Genomic DNA, 5281 nt, shown 5'->3' with positions numbered 1-5281 from the left:
CTTAAAAAGTTGATCGATTTCTTCAATTTCATCATCATTGGCTTTAGTAGTTTTCACATAATTTTAAATAATAGTGGTAGTTATTGGTTTTTCTTGTGGGCCTATGGATATTATCCTTTCACAGACAGCATTGTGTATCAAGATATATTTGAAATTTTTTGATGATGCATGCAATACCAGTCCTCTTTAATTCTTTCCCGGCACAGTAAACCATATGAGCGAATGATTCTAAATGGTCAATATCAGTCCATTACAGCTCAGTAATGCCTAAGATATCTATCTTTATACATTCAATTTCATTTTGACAACTTCCAATTTTCCTAAATTAATACTTTATACATTTCGTGTTTTGATTGTTAATGGATATTTGTGTCTCTTTCATCTTATTTTGAGTTGTTCCCCATCATCCAATGAAGTTCTTGAAAGCTTTGCTCCAGTTGTGTCATTATGGTCAACTCTACATTAATAAGGCAGTTCCTATCCAACCATATTTTGAGTTCCTTCTATCCTTAAGATCTCATCTTCTGGTACTATCTCTGACAACTTTCCACTGATATCCATTAGGTTATCAGTGCCTAAACATTCAGTTAGGCACTGTGTTGGAAGAAGTACAACCAGAATGCTCCTTAGAATCCAGGATGACCAGACTTTCATCTCTCATACTTCAGATATATTGTCATGCTTGGTAAAGTGGGAGTTCAGCAAAAAAGAGGAAGACCCGAAATGAGATGGATTGACATAGTGGCATCAGCAATGGGCTCAAGAGTAGCAAAGATTATTAGATATATACAGGACTGGACAGTGTTTCATTCTGTTGTTAATACGGTCCCTATGAGTCGATATGACTTGATTGCATCTAACAACAACAACAACAACCATTCAGTAACAGTTCACCTCTCCTACTTACTATATAGGGATTCTGAGAAGCAGCTGGTGAGTTTGAATTGTCAGTTTGACATTTCAGACTGACCTTGTGGTCCAGTGCATTATCCTGCAGCATCATACCAGGATTCTTATTTCCTAATCTGTCCTGCTGTGCTATTTTTGGAATACAGTACTGGACTACAAGGTTAGTTTGAACCACAGGTTGACAGTTCAAATTCACCAGTTTGAACTTGGAAACCCTATACAGGTTGGATCCAACTGACAGCACTAAACAAGAACAACAACAATCTGTCTTAATTTGGAAGCTTTTCTGAAATATACCCACTATGGGTGACCTTGCTGACATTTAAACATTTAAAATACCATTGGCATAGATTACAGCATGACCAAAACAACATCCACAATGACCACAGTATAAGAAACTAACAGACCAGTGGTGAAAATTCATAATAGACAACAATATAATGGTACTGATTTACCATTGTTCATATATCAATATGCACAAGCCCTTTTTAAAGTGTTGAAGAGCAAAGATGTCAGCTTGAGGACTATGGTGCTCCAGACCCAAGCCATGGTGTTTTTAATAACTTCATATGCATGCGAAAGCTGGACAGTAAATAAGGAAAACAATAGAATAATTGATGCTTTTGAGTTATGGTGTTGGAGGATAATATTGAAAGTGCCATGGGCTTCCAAAAGAACAAACAGATCTGTGTTGAAAGAAATGCATTCAGAGTGCTCCTTGGAGGCCAGGATGGGCAAATTTCATCTCTCATACTTGGGACATTTTGTCAGGAGGGACCATTCACTGGAGAAAGATATCATGTATGGTAAGGTGAAGGGTTAGCAATAAAGAGGAAGACACCCAGCGAAATGGATTGGCAAAGTGGCAGCATCAGTGGGCTCAAGCTTGACAACAATTGTGAGTTTGGCCCAGGACTGGGCAGTGATTCATTCTGTTGTACATAGGGTCGCTAAAAGTTGGTACCAACTCAATGGCACTTAACAACAACAACATATATCAATATTGTCCTCATTTAATCAACTTTAATTGATTACCCATATCAGAGACACCAAGTTTTATTAACTTTAAACTTAAATCTGGTAATCTGGTGAGAACCTGACATAGTTTACTTATAAAGCTGTAAGCAAAAACATGGATGAATAATATGAATTTCTTAGAAAAATCAACAATATTTAAGTAGTGATGTGTGGGGTTAATCTACTTAATTTACAATGCATTCGCTTAAATTCACATATTCTAGCATAAACATTGGCTATAAATTAAATAAAAACTATGAGGGTTTGCATGTTTTCTACTACAGATAATAGTCAAAAGAATTTAAATAGGTACTTTGTGTTTATTACTGGATAAAAGACCAAGAGGAGGGATATGAAGACCTTCTTTCATATGATAAGTGATTTAAATAGCATACTTTCCCCATCCTTCTTGTCTCTTGGCTTAACATGCTTTCTATGTTGTTGTTGTTGTCAGGCGCTATCAAGTCTGAACTGGCTCATAGCGACCCCATGCACAGCAGAATGAAACAATCTCCGATCCTGGGCCAACCTCACTACCACCGCCACACTTGGTGCCATAAATGTTGCAACCTGGCCAATCCATCTCGTTAGGGGTCTTCTTTTTGTTCTCTGACCCTCCACCTTACCCAGCATGACATCCTTTTCCAGCGACTGTTCCCTCCTGACAATATGTCAAAAGTATGAGAGATGAAGCTTAGCCATCCTGGCCTCCAAGGAGAACCCTGGCTGCACTTCTTCCAAAACAGATCTATTGGTTCTTTTGGCAGTCCACGGCACTTTTAGTATTCTCCTCCAACACCACAACTCAAAGGCATCAATTCTTCTACTATCTTCCTTATTAACTGTCCAGCTTTCACATCCATATGAGGTTATTGGTGTTATTAAACATTCTTTCTAGCTAACTCTAATTCATGGTGCCCCATCTGTGTCAGAGAAGACACAGGGTTTATAATGGCTGATTTTTCAGAATGAGATCACCAGGACTTCCTACTGAAAGAAGCACATATGGGTAGACTGGAATCTCCATTCTTTCTGATAATATCTTAATGAGTTAGCCAATTATACTACCCAAAACTTTTAATAGAGGGATTGTTATTCTTAAGTGCTGCCAAATCAGCCGTACCTCATGGTAACACTGTATAGGGTTTCCAAGGTGCAGCTGGTGGATTTCAAAGCCCTCCCCACCACCTTGTGGTTTACAACACAGTGCTTACCCTAAAGTGTCACACCAGTACCTCACTAGAGGGAGAGGTGATTGCAATTGAAATATTGCACTATATTGTTTGTATATTATGCTTTAATAAGGTATAAATTATATAACATTTGTATTTTGGGCAGATAATACTAGAAGCTGGGTTCTATGAAGGAAAACGTGGTGTCAGGATTTGAGGAAGACTCATTAACAACCTGCGATATGCCGATGATACAACCTTGCTTGCTGAAAGTGAAGAGGACTTGAAACATTTATTTATGAAGATCAAAGAGCACAGCCTTCAGTGTGGATTGCATCTCAATGTAAAGAAAGCAAAAGTCCTCACCACTGGACCAATAAACAACATTCTTATCAATGGAGAAAAGATTGATGTTGTCAAGGACTTCATTCTTCTTGGATCAACTATCAACGTTCACGGAAGCAGCAGTCAAGAGATCAGAGGACGTATTGCTTTGGGCAAATCTTCTGCACAGGAATTTTTAAAGTGTTGAAGAGCAAAGATGTCAGCTTGAGGACTAAGGTGTGCCCAACCAAGCAAGCCATGGTATTTTCAATAACCTCATATGGATGCGAAAGCTAGACAGTGAGTAAGGAAGATCATCAAAGAATTGATGCCTTTGAATTATGTTGTTGGAGGAGAATACTAAAAGTGCCATAGACTGCCAAAAGAACCAATAGATCTGTTTTGGAAGAAGTACAGCCAGAGTGCTCCTTGGAGGCCAAGATAGCTAAACTTCATCTTTCATACTTTGGACATGTTGTCAGGAGGGAATAGTCGCTGGAGAAGGATGTCTGTCATGCTGGGTAAGATGGAGGGTCAGAGAAAGAGAGGAAGACCCCTAACAAAATGGATCGGCCAGGTGGCATCATTGATGGACTGAAGTGAGGCGGCGGTAGTGAGGTTGGCCCAGGATCAGATTTTGTTTCATTCTGCTGTGCATGGGGTCACTATGAGTTGGTTCTGACTCAATGGCACCAGACAACAACAACTACAACATATATTTTGAAATATCTAACAATATACTTACTATCCACAAATGACATAAAGAGAGGTGACAAATTTATTTTATCATGAAATAAAGAGGGTGATACCTTTCTTCCAAAGCTTTCTTATGTTAAATAGATCAATTCTACTCCTGGTAACTTTGACTTTAATGAGCATATGGTCATCTATCCCAGCTCCTTACACAGCACTATAGAGGGGTTCTGTATTTTAGACAGTTGCACTTTAAATAAATTTTACCACAGCAAAGAGATTTTGTTGTAGTGACACCATATGAATGTTCTAGGAGCAGATGATGATTTGAACTTTGTGGTTCAAATTCCAGTGCCCACCAACAAGAGGTAGTTGCTTCAAATTACCAGGAATCTTATGATTGCTGTTCTAAATTTGAAATCCTAATATAGTCATGCATTTCTCAAAATCCTCAAATAAGAAATTTTGTGTTCAAAGATGGTGATAAACTTTTCTTCATCCACCTCTCAACTGAGATCCCCAGCTTGAAATGAACCCTAAGCATCTTGTTTTGTGTGAGTTTTATTAATTCCAGTACCAGGGTCTCATTTAGAATAACTACCATCCTCTGACCATGCCTGGAAGTGTCCCCATCACTCCATGTTTCAGGCTTGAACAATATCCTTCTTCATAGACTTATTTAGTATCTTTCAGTTCTTCAGGTGTCTTTGAAACAATAATTTATTTCAGTACTGTTCATTTATCCCAGCTCCCCCAAGAGCATGCTTCAGTTCAGACCTGTCATAAATCTGAATGGGTTTCACTGGCACTTCAATTAATTTTTCAGATTTCTAGTCAATTCTGATTTCAGGTCACCCAGAAGATCTTTGTCAAATAGAGTTTCAATCTCAGTGATTTCTGGGCTCTGTGCATTACTTTGGGATGACAGCAAAGTCAGGATGATCTGCTCATTGCTCCCTAGATCTTTTGTAAATCACCCTGCTCACCAACCACAAGGAAGTTTTTCACAGAGTCTCTTAAGAATGTGTGCCATGCCAGTTTCTCAGGTAGGAAGATGATGCAGACTAAACAAAGTGCCCCAAGTACTCCAAACCTTCAAATAGCAGCTGCAACACACAGAAAGTAATAGTAAGACTATTGTTGTTGTTGTCAGGTGCCATCTAGTC

General features: G+C 38.6%; 1 pseudogene; it reads right to left on the bottom strand.

Moving 5' to 3' along the window:
- Positions 1–4523: 4523 nt before the first annotated feature.
- Positions 4524–5281, bottom strand: part of LOC102828761 — a 63254-nt pseudogene continuing 62496 nt past the window's right edge.

The sequence above is a fragment of the Chrysochloris asiatica genome, unplaced genomic scaffold (genome assembly GCF_000296735.1).
Source record: "Chrysochloris asiatica unplaced genomic scaffold, ChrAsi1.0 scaffold00309, whole genome shotgun sequence".
Lineage (NCBI taxonomy): Eukaryota > Metazoa > Chordata > Mammalia > Afrosoricida > Chrysochloridae > Chrysochloris > Chrysochloris asiatica.
Note: the sequence above shows the minus strand (reverse complement) of the source record. Positions and strands in the feature narration are given on the sequence as shown.